Source organism: Copadichromis virginalis, linkage group LG6, assembly GCF_057382275.1.
Source record: "Copadichromis virginalis isolate Kocher_CV1m ecotype Utaka linkage group LG6, C_Virginalis_male_GT1.1, whole genome shotgun sequence".
Taxonomy (NCBI): domain Eukaryota; kingdom Metazoa; phylum Chordata; class Actinopteri; order Cichliformes; family Cichlidae; genus Copadichromis; species Copadichromis virginalis.
This window is the reverse complement of record NC_140623.1, coordinates 10,633,498-10,650,566: the sequence shown is the minus strand read 5'-3', so window position 1 is coordinate 10,650,566 and position 17,069 is coordinate 10,633,498. Positions and strand designations below refer to the sequence as shown.

At 40.9% G+C, this 17,069-nt stretch overlaps 1 protein-coding gene across 2 annotated transcripts in view; it reads right to left on the bottom strand.

The window, feature by feature from the left end:
* cacng2b (calcium channel, voltage-dependent, gamma subunit 2b) overlaps positions 1 to 17,069 on the bottom strand; it is a 71,305-nt gene that overhangs the window by 33,909 nt on the left and 20,327 nt on the right. The window lies entirely within an intron of this gene.

Sequence of the window (17,069 nt, the reverse complement as noted above, 5' to 3'; positions counted from 1 at the left end):
GATGATATTTCTACTGTTGCGATATATCATCAAGCTCTTGGTAAGACAGATAATATTGGCATTTAAGGAAATATCAAACCATTCATTTAAGCTGCGATAGAGACCAGAACAACTATGTCAACTCCAAGATCGTGCCAAATTATTTATTTCTATATTTATTTTAGAAAAATCCATCAATGCAACCAACAGTGTAGTTGCTACTCAGTTAAAGTTAAAAAGAGAACAAAATCTAACATGCACGTGAGACGCAGCATGCCGCACCATTCATCTCAGATCTCAGCTAAAAACATGCGAACAACAGAGGCGTTCACGCATCATGAACATCATCTTCATCTGTGCATCCAGCACTAATATATTTGCAGACATCTATCTTCATGGATCCTCGTTACACTAGCTCAGCACGGCTGTCTCCTCTGATAGCGCCACACAAAATTAAACGTGTGATCAGACATAATCACACCATCTCAGAGAGCTGAAAAACTCAGCAACACTTTTTTGGGGGGAGACAGAGCTGCAGAGAAGCAGCAGTTCAGCTGTTAAAAGTAGGACTTGTACTGTGTCACCAGCATGTAGCACTCTTACAACAAGAGTGTTACAACTTGGCGAGCGAATGCAGATTTTCAGAACACATTACACCACCTCACGAAAAACAGCTACAGCTCTTTGAAACTGCCACATGAGAAAGGACGTGAAACGACAACTGAGTGGTGAAAACAGGGCCATCATTTCTTAAGTGAAGCGTTTTTTAACATTGTACTCTGGCTCCACCATCTTAATGTGAAAATAGACGGTTGCGAAACAACAAACACGGTAGCTCTCGCAGCTCTGAGAAAAACACACAAGCCCTTTACACTCTACATCTCTGTGAAGGAAGGTATTTTGTTTAAACTGATGGCGGCTAAAAATGTTGCACCCTGCCATGAAAGACGAATGCTTATCTTAGGAACGCATTGATTTGTATAAATATGTAACTATAAGAAATAATATTCAGCACCAGCAGTAAAAAAATGGTCAAAACGTGAAAGATAAATCAGACACTAATCAGTGCATGAGTGAAGCAAACTGGACAAGGTTGCTGATGAGACAGTTACTAATTACGGAACATCCACCTCCATCTGTGGCTGTAAACGTGCTAATTGCAGACATAAATTTGCAGATGGTCTCTCAAAGTCTTTAAAAAAAAGAAGATTACCAGGTACAGCAAATAAACAATTCATTTTTAAAAAGGGAGTACCATCAACCACCTGCAAACAACCACACTGTCCCCCTTTTGAGAAATCCCTGAGCGCGCCGTCTCCGGTCCCTTCCCTGCTCTATCCTAGTTTTGTTTAGTGAAACTTTCTGCAATGTTTTCCTCCCCCCTCCCAGCTCTGATAAATTCCTTTGGCACACATGTGAAGAAAAGAGGAGCGAAATGAGGAAACTGAAAAAAACAAAAACAGCAAAAGGGTGGAGGGAGGACAGGAAGGAGACAGACAGACGAGACATGTGACAAAAATAAGAGAAATGTGAGAGATCCACAAAGCCTGCAGCGTCCTGGTGAAGCTTCATTGATAAATGAGGCAACAGATGTTTAGCCCCATATAAAATTACAGCAAGCTGCTATATGTGGAATAGATACCTGCCCTCATTCTGCAGCTCTACATTACATCCTCCCAAAATCATCTCTGTTGCAGCGCACTGGGCAGCCGCTCATACGTCCAATATTCGGCTAGGAAAGTGACATTTAACTCGAAATGTTCACATTTTCTCCCCATTATAAGGTGTCAACAACGGCATGTTTACTGTATCTCACTGTGAAAGCACATAACGTGTGCTGGTGAGAGAAATACTTAAGCCAAAATGCTTTGTCTGTTTGACTGACAGGACCTGTAGATTATTTAGTGTGTATTTCAACATCTGCTAGAATTTAGAAGAAAGTTGTTTGGCTGAACAGATGGGTCGGAGTTTTGAAGGTTACAACAGAGCACTGCAGTGACTATTTTGAATCTCTTACGTGTGATGTGTGACTCATTTCAACTTGTTTTACATTTTTATCACCACTGAATATCCTGAAATATCAAGAGGACTAATCATCATTTACTAATTAAAAGCAAAAACAGCTGACTATAATTAAATGACTATAACTGAATTTAATTGTGCATATTTGTGACGCAGCACGAGAGACGTAGCTGTGCACAAAAGCAGCAGCGCAGTGACACGGCCTTTTCTGTTGTTTCCAGTGTTTGCTGTCCTAACTTCACTGTCTCCAAATGTCTCTCAAAACTCAAAAAAGTTTACTCTGTTTAACAGTTCGTGAAGCATAAACTGCAAATAATCAGTGTATTATTTTTCCTCAATTTTCACCCAGCACAAACCTCCACACACGTGGCTGGAGCTAAATCCAGGATGGAAGCTGAATGGAGATTTCTGTTGAAAAGTATTTTACATGCTTTAAATTGCAGTATTGTGAAATTCAGCGGTGCTCCATTCTGAAATAGTCACTAGCTGGTTTTTTTGCACTGTGAAGGTTTTTATTAGTGTAGTCTCAAATTAGGGACATTTTGATGGTAAGACCGACCAATAAAAATGTCTTTAATAGTTTTAGAGACATTCAGGTTCAAATATTGCTGCAGATTTCACTGTGTGGAAAAAGGGCCTGAAAGTAGGTCAATGGACCATTTTCAAAAAATATAGTAACACTTGATCCTGTGGAGTCCTGTGACCTGGAAATCATGTTGTACATAGTACTAGCTTTCTTTTCAAATGTAGGAAATGCTACATTCATATTAGTCGTATACCTTCATTCAAGTGCTTAATCTAGAACTGGTAACACATTGCAAGGTTGGAACCACTGCACTGAAGGCCAAAGCACCGAAGCGTTGGTTTGATTGGTGTGAATTGTGCTCAAATATTGAAGGGATTGATGGCAAGCCAAAAGGCCTGGGAGAGTCACCTCCCCCCCACCCCCCGACCAAAAAACCCCCCAAAAAAACCAAAAACCAATAAAGATGTGATTCAGTGTGAATTAAACTTCTAAAAGACATTATTATCTCTGGTGTCCATATTAGATTGGGGTTTATTTACTTGAGACCTTAATCCATTGAGGTTCTTGGTGTCGTTGGTGATGACCCAAATCCTTCGGAGTCGAGCAAGAAGTCATTTTTTGGAAAAGAAAGTTTTTCATGTGTATCAGGTAGAATGATTTAAGATCTTTGTTTTCTGATTGCGAGACTGGGAAGAATCATTTCTATCAAGAGCAAAAATGAGATATTCTGGTTGGGGTCAGTGTTTAGGCTATAACTAATGCTGACTTACACCTCCAAGGCCTAAACTTCCTGACTAGTGCAGATATAATGCTCATCAGAAATAAATTGATTCTTGATAGGTATCTAGGTTTTGGGGGGTTTTCCGCCTGTCACGTGAGGACATGACAAGAGCAGAATATGTCTGAACATTTCAGGAAGTAATACAACAGAATTACAGTAAATTTTACTTTGTTTGGTTAAAAGAAACAACAAGTGGTCATGAGATATTCTGACTATTTGCAGATTTTTAATTAATCTCATTTACAGCATACATTTAAAGCCTTGAGTCATTCAGAAATCTTTACATAATCACATTAATCATCAGTGCCTGTTTTTCAAATACTGAAAATCTTTTAATAAACCTTATTCTAAAATATCTCCTCGCTTTAAAAGCCCAAACAAATCAGCTGGGTCGGGCTGTTGGTTTAATAAATGATTTAAGCAGAGGTCTAATTTTCAGCCTACCGTGAAACTCGCCGCTGGTGCAGTTAAAGTCGGAGAATTACGTGTTGGTTAGAAACCACAGGCCTAAAATAATTTTCTTCCTGTATTTCTGACATGGACGTGAATTGTTTGACAGATGGGGATTGCTGAATGAAAAAGCGGTCATGGTCATAACGTCACACATTAGACCACATTAAAATACATTCATGCTCCGGTGAAAAACGCGCGTAAACGGGTCAGAATCGGCCGTTAGCTCAAGAGGGTTGACTGATCGGACCGCAGGATCTGGCAAGATAGTGGGTCAGTGACCAATAAATGGCGAGTGCTTGCTTTCTCCCCCTCTCTCCTCATTTAAGTCTCCCGTCCACTGTCTTTCCTCCCCATCTGCGTCTCTCTTACACTACCCTCTTACCCCCCCCCCGGTGTGTCTGTGATGGACGTTGCGTAACATTACTAAAGAAAAACGACACACACCAGTGTGCAGCATCGGCGAGGGCTGGGAGCTTGGAGGGTGGGCAGGAGGATGGGGTGGTGAGGGAGTCGAGCAAAGAGCACTGACCCAATATCTAATGAAAGAGCAGAGAGAGATGAAGGGGAAGGGAGGAGGAGGGTGGGGTGGAGGGCAGAGGCGAAGTCGACTGGAGAGATGGAAAGAATAAACGGAAAAGAAAGAGATGAGGGATGAGGTTTGGTGTGGGGAAATATGGAGGGGAGGAAAAAGGGAAAGGGAGAGAGGCTAGAGGGGGAGACAGAGACAGAGAGGGGCAGACAATGAATTCAGGCAAAAAAGAGCCTGGGCATTTAAACTATAAATAACCAAGATACTAGCAGCAACACTGGTCTTCTCTTTCTCTCCCTCCATCCTTCCCACATCTTTCTTTCCCCCCGTTTCCCTGCGTGTCCGTGCTTGTTCTGCTTCACAAAGTCTGTGATTTTGATCAGCTTACGCTCTTCAGAAGGACAAACCCCATCTGACTTTGATTTAGTCCTGTTGTGACTGGCTGCAATTTGGTTTGTTTGATTTGGTGATCACAAGCATTAGTTTTATTGGGATTTATTTTTTTTAAAAAAACAGCACAAGACATTTAACCAGGTTAAATTAAAGTCCCGTGCTTTCATTGGCTGGGCAGGGTATAGAAAACCATAACCGTAAACCATAAATAAATTGATATTCAGTTACAATCACAATTAATACAGGCACTGATTCATAAGATGATTTTCTCTGAAATATTTTATTTTGTAATGATATTTATTTCCCAAAACATGTTTACATTTTGTTATATCTGTTATCCGGTTAGCTTTTTGCCTATTGGTTGCTTAAGATCACAGTGTAAATGCTAGCATCCAATCAGGGGACTGCTAGAAAGCAGCAAACAAAACTTTCACATTTGTCCTGCAAGATTATGCTGTCAGTGTGGACTGCTGCATTAACAATACATGAGTTTGAAAAATATCTTTAACACAAGAAAACAATTGCAATTGCACAAGTTTTGGCAGCTTTTGATCTCCATATAACACTCCCCTAAGCTACTCAAACCTGAAGAGCACCTTGCATTATGTGATAATAGCTCGAGAACACATATCCAGCTGTGTTAATGTGAATATTGGCATGAGAACAGACATGACCGTGATCTGAGCTTGAAAGTTTATCTAGCACAGGAAAATCTCAGCTCCAAAACCTTGAAGCTTCAACTTCATGTAGGAAGGAAAAACCATGTAACAAGTGTGGCCTGACATGTAGGAGCCTCAAAGTTCAGTATGTAAGCATAAGGTTTGAGTGCTTCACTTAAACGACACCTCAGCAATGGTTCCTGAGGGGAAACTGTTATGATGGCTGCATGTATGTATTTGTATTTATGTTTGTGTACATCTGCGTGACTGTGTGCACTTGTGTGTTCATGCTCTTGCATGTGGGAATGTGGGAATCTGCCTTAAAAGCGTTCATCTCTGCGCTGTGCGTGTGCACCTGTGAATGCATGCGTGGTCCATGCGTCCACGTGTGTGCAAAAGTGCAAGCGTGCCTGTGTGTACATGCATATGGATATGAGCCATTAGCTGTTATCCACAGGGAAGACATGTTAACATGTTTGGCTACCACTGAGAGAATTGTTAGGAAACTGTGTGTGTGTGTTTCTGTGAACGTTTGTCCACACGCACACATGTATACATGCCCAGCTGCGTGTGTTTGTGTGTGTGAGGTCCCATTGAGTCAGTGGAAGGAAGGCAGGGGGTATGAGTGTGAGGGGAGGGAGGGCCTGGTGGGGGGAGGTGGGGAGGGTGCTATGAGTCATCCTCCGCATGGGCTTCTGGCTCTCTCACTTGCTTAGTAGCTCACCCGCTCGCTGTCTTTCCCTGCATAGCAACGGCTGTGCAAAAGCTCATATAGGTCCCTAGCAACCAGTACTGATCGTGTATTGGCCTGTAAACACTCCATTAACAGGTCACAAGGACCCATTAAATCATAAATACACTAATAAATGCGCACAAAATTGTTTCAAGACGTCATGTAAACACGTAAACAAAAATGATCAGGACAATAAGAGGAATGTGGGGGGCAAACAGAATCTATTTTAAGGACAAATTCAATAAAACTCAACAAAACCAGCCTACAACTTTAACTAGCTAATGTCTTAAATATGCTTTCAAGTGAAGAAAAACAAATTCACATTTATTTGCTGGAAGTAAAAATATGACTTTCCCAAAAGGCAGGATTCACACACAGGGATCACTTTGAGTGACCTTTTCACACAATCAACAAAGCAACAACAACCAGTCGCTCATAAGGCAAGCTAGCTGAGTGTTTTTTAGTAATTAGCATTACCAAGCTAGCTATATGTAACTACCTAGCTAGGGTGTATCGGATATCCCGGGTTGCTGTTACTGCCTCATCAAAGTAATGTTGGTCCAGGATCAACATTGCAGCTGACCAATCGTGTTGCTGGATAACTTACTTGTCCCCCAGAAGCAGAGGGCAGAAGGCATTAGCTGCCCGATAGTTCAACACATTGAACACATAGATTCGATACCATTTATGCAGTTTATCGCTTGCTAGGAGAAAAAGAACCTGGCACTAATTTCTCACGTTTGCTACACATTGGTGCAGAGACCTTTTTCACTCAAAGTGTTTAGATCCCTAACTCGGAATTTTGAGGTATGGATGGCAGAAACAAGCTTAATACATTCTAGCAACAATTTAGTTGCTAAATGAGAGCATTCAAAGTTTAAGTAAGCAAAAATATTTCTGAGTGGCAAGGGCTAAAACCATAAAAAACCTGTCATAACGTTTAGGTAGGACACAAGTTTAGTACAAACCGATTGCTGGGTCATTGCCTGCATCATCACATCCCAATCACTTGATCCTTACCTCCACATCTGTCTTGGAGTTTTCTAATTAGCTCCCTCAGTATGCATACCAGTCCCCCAGTTTCCTTACAGACTGACTCTTGTGCTTTCGTGCACAGTTCTCCAGTTCACAGACCTTGTGCTCTTGTTTTGATGATTTGGTGATGGTGATTTTTTCCCCCACCATGTACATTTTTTGGAACCCATCTGCCAGAGATGCCACTGTCAGAGAAACTGACCTTTTACATCTTGTCTTATACATTTCCCAAAATTGAACTCTGAGTCATAGGGAGATGGCGAGAAAAATGCTGCCCCGTCGCAGGTCTCAGCACTCCGGCCCATTTCTAGAAACAATGTCAATGCACAAGTGAATACAAATGTGCAACGGCAAGTAATCTTTGAAGGAAATGAGAGCGGATTGTATTTCTGTTAAAAAAAACACTGCATTGCATTTCAGCAGAAAATACATAGAGTGCAAGTAATGTGTTCTGTGATGGTATAATGTTGTTTTGATCTTGCATTACAGTGTTCACTTGTTACTACAGCATTACTGAAGTTTTTATGGTTATTTTTAGACACTCTAATCGCTTACATTCAGCCAAAACAAAGTGTTTTCCCTGAGAACAGCCCAGCCGGTAATTATATTCCCACCTTAGTGTAATTGAAAAAAAAACATTTGAAATTTGTAGCCTACCAAGAATCACAGGAATGCTGTTTGCTACCGCAGCTGGAGCATCTGAAGGGTTAATAGTGATAGATGGGGCAAATAGTAAAGCTAGTAAGCCATGCTGGTGATCGATGATGTTTCCCAAAAGGCTCAGCTGCGGTGTTTTTACCCAATCAGCAAAGGAGTAAACAAGAAGAAAGTGTTGTCTTTCTCTATCAGCTGATGTTTCTGCGGCGATAAAAAATACACGAGCTTCCAGTGTCTGCTTGCTGTGTCAACAACATTAACCGTCACTCAAGGCAGCGTCAGTCATCACCTCGGCGCGCTCTCACTTTAAGATCTCTTCTTCCTCTCACCTCACCCCCCATTAAAGACGTTGATCTCGGTACAGATGTTGTTTGGAAAGCTTTCTCTCGTACACATCCACAGCTACCTCGCCCTCCTTCACAGATGTTGTTTGACACATGTCTACCCGTCCCCATCTTCTGCTTTTTCGCCTCTCCTTTTACCTCCATCTCTCTCTCTCTTTTTCCACCTTCTCTTGGTCACCAATGCTGTTTTTCTCTCCATCTGCTCTCCCCCCCCCCCCAGTTTCCCTTCCTCACTTCTCCCGTTTATTTTTCACCTTCCTTTCAGACTTTCCCTCTGTGCTCAACCCAGATCTTCTTCTCACTTTGCAGTAGCATCTCTCCCAGATGTTTCAGGGCACAGACGATCTCTCCTGCAGATGCAATAAAACTGAAAAGTCTCCTGAGGCAAGAGAAGTACTTGTTGTTTGGGTTGGGTGGGCCGGTCACAGTAATACGCTTGCAGCCTGCATAAAGAGAGCAACACATACTGTCACGCAAGCTGGGAAACTGTGTGTCTGTGTGTGCGCGCGGGTGTGTGTGTGTAGATATTCAGCTGTGAACTGTGTGAGCATGTATAATTCTAGCCTGGTGTCTAAGAATCATTTCCATCTTGGTTTCAAGGCTGCTGATTTGGGTCCAGACCCAAACACAAAATCTCATTACATGGACAAACATGAAAAAAAGTGAAAATAAATAAATAAATAAATAAAAGGAAAAAGCAAGAGGCAATTTTCCTGGCTGGATACTGAAGCAGCAAGAGTCGGGTCTCAACATTCATAAGATTTCAAATTGCATAGAAGGTCACCACATTTTGTTCTAAAAACCAATTTACGGTCTCTTTTACAAAGGTTACAAACACATGGTTAACTCTGCAAGCTACTGAGTCGATGAGGCCAAACGTGTTTAATGCCGAAATGGGGAGAATAAGGATAAATGTTTATGTCCATGCCAAGAGTAAACAACCTTAAGGTGGCAAAAACTGCAATTCCTCATTGACCTGCTTCTAAAAGCAAGACATCCACATGTCAAACCCCACAATTCTAGACCAGAACAAAATGTTCACTGCCTGCTGCACTAAATAGTTTTGGCTTGTTTGGGTAGATTTCTCCATCATGAAAATTTGTAGCGCGGTCAGTTTTATACAATAAATGTTTTTAAAAATAAATGACGCACACAAGTTGTATTTAAAGTTTAACATCATGCAGTTAGGTGCAAATTATAGCCAGATGTAGCAATTATGATATAAATTAAAATTCATATATGTAAATTCATATTTGCTTAATTTTTTAAAAATTGTCAGAAGTTTCAGTAATTAAAATTTTCATGGTTCAAGCTTTAAATGGTAAGTTCTATTTAATTCTAGGGGAACTGTGGCTTAGTTGTGTGCTGTATATTATGTATTATAGGTGGACGGATTGATCCAAATATCGATAGTATAGTATTGGTATTGGATTAACACTAGCACAGTAGGATACTTTGTTTTTATGCTCATAGTTCAGTATATAACCCACTGAACTGCGTTGAATAAATTATAATTATTGTTACATAAGCTACAAATTAAAACTATCAGTGTCAGTATTGGTAATACTGCCCTATATTTACTTGGTATCAGATCGATACCAAAGCACAGCACTAATGCATAAATAGGATTTCTGCCCAATGTTCGCCCTGTGTGTTTTTACTGCTCGTTCTTGCAAGTCAAATTACTCATTTATTAATAACAAGCCAACAATCCGGTTTTATTAACTGGACAGCTGTTAATAGGGGAGCTTTAGTAGAACATAATGGTCATTTGTCTTCATGTTTAACATTTTACAGACTGAACGATTAATCGAATAACCGATAAATTAATCGGCTTGGGTGGCTGAGGTTGGGAAAAAAGCTCAACAGTAGAAGAAAACAAAACACGGAGACCCTGAAGACAACCCAGCTCAAACAGGTCCTGCCATTTCAGTGGATTTCAGCAGTAATTGGATTTCCTTTTATCCTTCACCTGTGCAGAGCCTTGAAGGAATACTTTGACATTTTAGGGAAAAAAGGGTTATTAGATTACTTGTTCAATACCGCTCTCATATTGATCCTTTAAATATAATTTTACACGACCGAGTGCTGCTTGGATTGGTTTAGCATAAAGAGTGCAAAAATAAGGAGCTCTTCCTCAGGCGCTAGTAGGAGTTTTTCTGACTTTGCACCTATTTTTTTCAGACCAGCAGACTACTTTACCAACTTTCTTGTTTCGCTTTTTTAAACTTCAGAGCAGAGATAGTCATTTCAGAGTAGGTGTGACTTTAAAATCTCCAACTGGTGGATTTCCATGAAGGCAAGAGATATTTCCTTCCTGAAATGATCCAAAGAGCGACTAACGGGGGCGCCACAACAATCGCCATGACAACAATGATTACTCATCTCCAAATAAGTGAAATAACAATGAATAACATCTAATCAGGCTCAGCGCGCTGAAGGTGTGATTATGCACACTGCTGCTGCTTTGCCACTTTATGCAAACCATCTCTCTCTCTCTTTCTTTCTTCCTCTCTCTGTCGTTCTCAGAGCGGTCTGGGCAGGATGATTAATTTGCGACTATTGATTCCTCGAGAATGTGGGAGGGATTGAAAGAGAGCGAGGGAGGGGAGAAAGGAGCATCCAGTATTCTGAGTAGCGCCTCGCTGCAGCTCTCGCCTCCAGTCTTTCATTTAAGAAAAAGCCAATGAGTGCAGAGTCTGGATCCGCCAGAGCACCTCCATCCACCCCCCTCTCTCCCTTCTTCTTCTTCTTCTTCCACCTCCTCTGCCCATCCTTCCTTTTTTCCTCTTCCCTTTCGCTTCCTTCTTTCTTCTTTACTTCCCTCCTGCCCCTGCATCCCCTGTTGTCTAAATTATCTGTGAATATTCAACAAATGCAAGCGCGCCTGGCAACAAGCAGGAAGGAACGGAGGGAAGGAGAGAGGGCGAAGTGCTTAGAAAACAAAAACAAAAATATTTGCTCCTTTCCAAGTTCATAAACTGTTTCGTTCCATAAATATCTTGAAACCAGGAGGCCAGCCCTCAGCTGAGTTTCACTGCAACTTCAAAACAGTAACAGCCGATGAAAAAGTCACAGAATAATTATTAATAATTTAATATTACGAGCAGCGAGCTAATACGCCAACTTCTGCCGTAGTGGTGGCAAAAGGTACATTTTAACACAGCGCCAGTTCACAAACACAGCAGCAAAACAAAAACAGAAAAAGAATCCCGTGAAGAAACAAACAGCAGAGAGTGAACGTCTCGAGCCAACCCTCGTTTTTAATTTTGTTTCTAAGAAGCTGGATTTTTTTAGGCGTTCTCAAGCAATAGATTTCCTAAAAGATTTCTCTTCTTTAAAAAAATATACTTTAAAGCAGATTAACTTTTTTTTTTTTAAATCATGCCCTTAGGAAACCAGAAAACATCCAGCAAAAACCTGACACAGGACCCAAGAGATGCACTTGGGCCTTTAGTAGATCCTGTTCACTGAAGCCTCAGAGAGCTCAGGCTGTGTTGAAGAATCAGAATCAGAATCAGAATACTTTATTGATCCCTGGGGGAAATTATTTTTTGTTACAGTGCTCCATTTTAAACCAACATTAAGACAAGACAGACAATACGCTAACTAAGAATAGTACAATATATACATATATATACATACATACATACATAAGTCACTTATAAATAAATATTTGGAAAAGAAACATGTGTAGCTGTAGCAGCAAACAGTGTGTTAAGTGGATGCGTTGTACAGGGAGATGGCCACAGGCAGGAATGATTTCCTGTGTCGTTCAGTGGTGCTTTTCGGTAATCTCAGTCTCTCACTGAACGAGCTCCTGTGACTGACCAACATGTCATGGAGTGGGTGGGAGGTGTTATCCAACATTGTCTTTATCTTGGACAGCATCCGCCTCTCCGACACCACCTTGAGGGAGTCCAGCTCCATCCCCACAACATTGCTGGCCTTACGGATCAGTTTATTAAGTCTGTTGGCATCTGCGACCCTCAGCCTGCTCCCCCAGCATGCAACAGCATAGAGGATCGCACTGGCCACAACTGACTCATAGAAAATCCTCAGCATTTTCTGGCAGATGTTGAAGGACCTCAGTCGCCTCAAAAAATAGAGACGACTCTGGCCCTTCCTGTAAAGTGCTGTGGTGTTTTTAGCCCAGTCCAGTTTATTGTCAATGTGTACTCCAAGGTATTTATAAGAATAAAGATGGCCACAAATATTGACTTTCAAGGTCTTTAGTATTGTACAAATTCAGTTTTTGTCTTGTTTCAACATGTTTCAATAAATCATTGCACCTATTTCCCATTTGCCTAGCAAAGTAAAAAGCAGTGAGGATGGCTACAGACTTTTCCACTGTGCTGTACATTTCGGATCATATCAGAACTTATGTGAAACCAAGTCAAATTTGCATCTCAGTGTTTTTGTTTTTAGCGCCGTTGCATTTTCTTGTAATTTATTTCTAACGATATGACGTTTTTACGTTTGCATTTCTCTTGAACAAAAAATTATAAGGTGGAAATATACTTGTAAGTTCAGTTTAAGTTAAAATTATAACTCCACAGGAAAATAATTGGGAGACGATGGAGTGATAATGTATTCACAGCTTCACTATCATAGCAGGGGACCTTCAGTAGAAGAAAAGTCAGAAAGACTTGAAAGAAAACCAACCCCAAAAAAAGTCAGCTTCAGCCTCCCACTTTGAGGGAGGGACACACACAAGTGTCCTGTCATCGTGACTTTGTCCCTTAAAACCTGAGCAGCTCTCCCACACGCCAGAGACTTCACCAGAGAGGTCGTATAACTCCACATTTAGGGCGAGAGGCGGGGTACACCCTGGACAGGTTTCAGGCCGATTGTGATTACACTAAACCTGCTATAAACTTGCATTCTTCCTGATGACCAGCAGGGGGCTATGTGTCAGTGGGAGGTCAGGAAATCAACACTATAGTTCCTTGATCTAAGAAGAGGGTATTCTTTGACTGCAGCCACCTTCTGACTGATAATTACTTTCTATGTGAAGGTGATAAACCCATTGCTTATGATATTATGGTTTAAAACCCAAGATGGTGATGGCCAAGACACTCACCTCAGGTTAATCTGGTTAACATCCTTGTTCCTAGTTCCCTCATTTATATACAGCGTATGATATGGATAAAACTTTTGTCTGATAGTCAATATGTTATCCACTGTGATATATCGTCGTACCAAAAGTTCCTATCTTTGCATATGGAAACACTGTTTTGCCACAGATAACAAGAAGGCAGCTTATGGATGTGTGACTACAGTCAGAGTGCAGACAGAATAGAAATTGTCCTCTGACTGCTTGTCTTAGAGCACTATAGCTTTTTTACATCCAACCCTCTCAAAAGCCGATCGCTTGTTGCTAAAGAAACACTTGAAATCCTAATGAAATGACACAGCTGGAAACATGTAGGCATCTGTTTAGCGTGCCTGCTGTGCTGATATTGTGCCATGTTTTTTGGACATTAATCAACAGGATGGCTCTACAAAGGAAGAAGAGCGTTCAGTCTGGAGCATCAGAGAATCACACACTTATCTAAACACATGATGCTGGGAGAGACACTCCACTGTACGGTTAGCAGATGGCCGCAACGTGTTCTCAATCGCTTAATTCACAAAAAGGTTTACAAATAATACACAAACATAGCCGCTGCACACTGCAAATCCTGCGCCTCCCACGTGCGTCACCTGTCGGTCGGCACGTCTGGACAGAGACACACCGAACAAGGAGATTTAGCTGGAGGCCATTTTGTGTCCACGCGTTGTTGTCACTGCACTGACCTGAACTCTGAAAGGCTTCAGGAAACTACTGAATCGTTTCAGCTTACTCTGAGTCGACTCATGCACTGCAGTACCTGCTGCAGGGAAGAAGCTTCCTGTTCCCTCAAAACAGCACGATCCCGTTCTCGAACGCTTCATCAGCTGCACGCACGCACGAGTCAAATACCCACTACGTAGCTTGCACATCAGAATCGCAGTGAGGTTCACAGACAGTAAACCGGGTGCTTTAGATTCTCTCAGGAACAAGGAGAAAACTTGCATTGAACTGAAAGTTTAAGGAAATTTGCAGGATACGAGAAAGCATTCGTATAAATCAGCTGCCAGTCAACCTGCCCTTTAAAAACGTTTTTTTTCCAGTTTCTTTAAAGAACAAGTCTGTTTCACATCATTGTTTAGCCATTATCTAGAAAGAAGACTGGTAAGCATGGAAATGGTGCAAGTGTAACTTTAACAGTGGAATAATGAATGTGCATGCAAGTAGTGTCTTAGCAACACACACTCAGTCTCCTTGTTAAATTTACACACCATCACACAGCACCACCAGCCCAGTACAAATACAGTCTTTTGCTGGGTCATTTAGCAGCTGCAGTTGATCAATGAGTTAAAAGTCCAGTAACTGATTCACTCCACACCTATTTACTGTATGTCTCTCTGTGCCTCTCCAGTTCAGTCCTAAGGGAGGGATTAGTAGTATACTGCAGGACTGAACCCCAAGTCATTTAAACCTTGTTTTTCAGATCATATCTGCATAAATTATGATTTTACAAATTGACTGCCATTTGTACAATTTTGCATGGCTGAAACACAAAGAAAACGGCCATTGTCTACATACAGTTGGCCATTGCTATATACTATATACTTGCTATTACTATATATATGCACATACATTTAGAAGCTCTAGCTGTGTAGGTCAGCAAAAAGGGGAACTTCACAGATAAAACCATCTGTTTAAATAAGCTTTGATCCTATAGGATCAAAGCTTATTTGCAATACTTGCAAATACTCTACAAGGACAATAAAGGGTGAGTGGTTCCCTCTGACTCCAACAGTGTCAGGTTGAGAATCCATTCTACCCCCCAGGTACAGGAGCTTCTGCAGCAGGACTGATGGAACCACCAGCTAACACAGCAGCATGCTAAGGAACCTAGCTAGTGTAGCTACACTGTACACTGCTAAGCAGAGGACTGTTTAATGTACTGATTTAATGAAGTGATAAAACTTTATGTTGAGATATGTGTTCAGAGAGAGGCTGTTGGGTGGTTATCGCCACCATTCTCGTTAAGTCGACGTAAGTTATGTGCCACACATACACAAGGTATGGCATGCAAACTAACAGTCCTCTTTTCTGACTTAACCCTAACCCTAACCACATGTTTCGACTTGTCACACATACGTTCTGACATTCAGGCTCAGTCACACTGGAGTAAAAACTAAACGGGAGCGTCTTTGCGACGAGGAAACGTTGGTGGTTGACCAATGCTAGCAATTAATTTTTACCCATTTTGTGACCACTTGGAAGCAGTTGGGCAACCAACTGGTCACCCAGAGGATGAGTGTTCAACAAACAATCTCCTTGGATGTATTTTTGTTATATTTCTATTTAAAACTAAGGTTGCCAGGCACCTCTGTCCTTTTTATATCACTGTTTTGCAGAAACTAGGTCACTATTTGTAGCAGAATTTCAGATTTTTTTTGTTCTATGAGGTTAAGACTGCACTCTGAATTTTAGTAGTTAATGTTAAGTCCAACAGATTTGCAATTTTTGCTGATTTATCAGTTAATCCCAGTGTTGTCACAAACAGATTGCCAACTAGACCCCATTAAATCACAAACTGATAGCAGACTGAATCCATCTTACTGCCGTTTTATCTCCAACTTAAAGCACCAAAGTCACTTCAAGGACGGTACGTGACTGCGAGTGGTGGGATGCCTGGTGCCGTCTTTGAAGCAACCATATCAAAGGCAATGAAATATTTGTGCCTTGGTCTCGAACCACTGTTTTGCCTAGTGTGTCTGCATTACACACCTTCCATTTCTAATGCACCTTTAGTTACAGTGTGCAACTGTGCTTCAAAGGAGTGCATTTGATATATGCGCTTCTTTATTTAGCACTGCACAAGAGTGATTGTTCCCTTCGACCTTTACATTATTATAGTGTTATATATTTGTATTAATTTAAATCTAATAAACAGATTAATTTTAATCGTGTCATTTGAAGTATTATTTAAAATGCCACCAATTATGATAATTATCCCGAGACTGAGTAATGTTGTTTATCTGTTTGAAAATGATTTATGAGGCTGATTTAATAACCTAAACCTACAGCTGAACATGTCCAGAAGGCAAAGCCATGGTTTCGTGAACCTAAAGCTAATACATGCAAATGACTAATTATGAATTTATGCAGGCTCATTTTCATCTATACTGTTTCCTCCATGCACGCAAGAGTCAACCTCAGCTGTGAATTATAGTAATGACCACATACTGGCCTCTTTACTTTGTAGAGGTTAACAGAGCTGAAGCACTCAGTGAGGACTGGAGGTACTTACTGCAAGTAAATGTCCATCAATGAATTACTATACTCAGTATGCTGTATTATAAGTATCACTCAATTGTGTCTGAGAGAATTGGCATCTGCTAAATTTATTGCTCTAATTTTCCATCTTCAATCTTAAAGACTTTACCTCAAGTATGGAACTCAAGCATCTATCCTCAGAAAGTATTACTCCCAAACATCTGTAAAAGTACTTTGATGTAAAAGAAAAAGAGCAGTTCTTCTTTGAATACTTGAATTTTAATACTTTAGAATTTTCTTAATAATTCATCTTTTTACAGGTTCTCAAAAGGCCTTCTAATCCTTGTTCATCAGTAGGCGGATGTGGTTTGATCAATTTTCTTTTGCAGTAACCAAACAATGCACCAACAGTCATCAAATTCTTGTTCAAATATTGTCGCTCTGATCGGTGCAAGGAGCACAGCCATTTAGACTCATTCCATCAGTCTGCACAGAAAGGAAACATTTGTTTTCCAGGTCTTTGAAAGCTTAGGCTTTAAAGCTGCTCTCAGATGACCTGCGCACTTAATAAAATGTTCTTGCTGTCGAGGTCTGCCAATCAAACATATCTGATGCATCACATATTCAGTACCTGTAAATTCCCA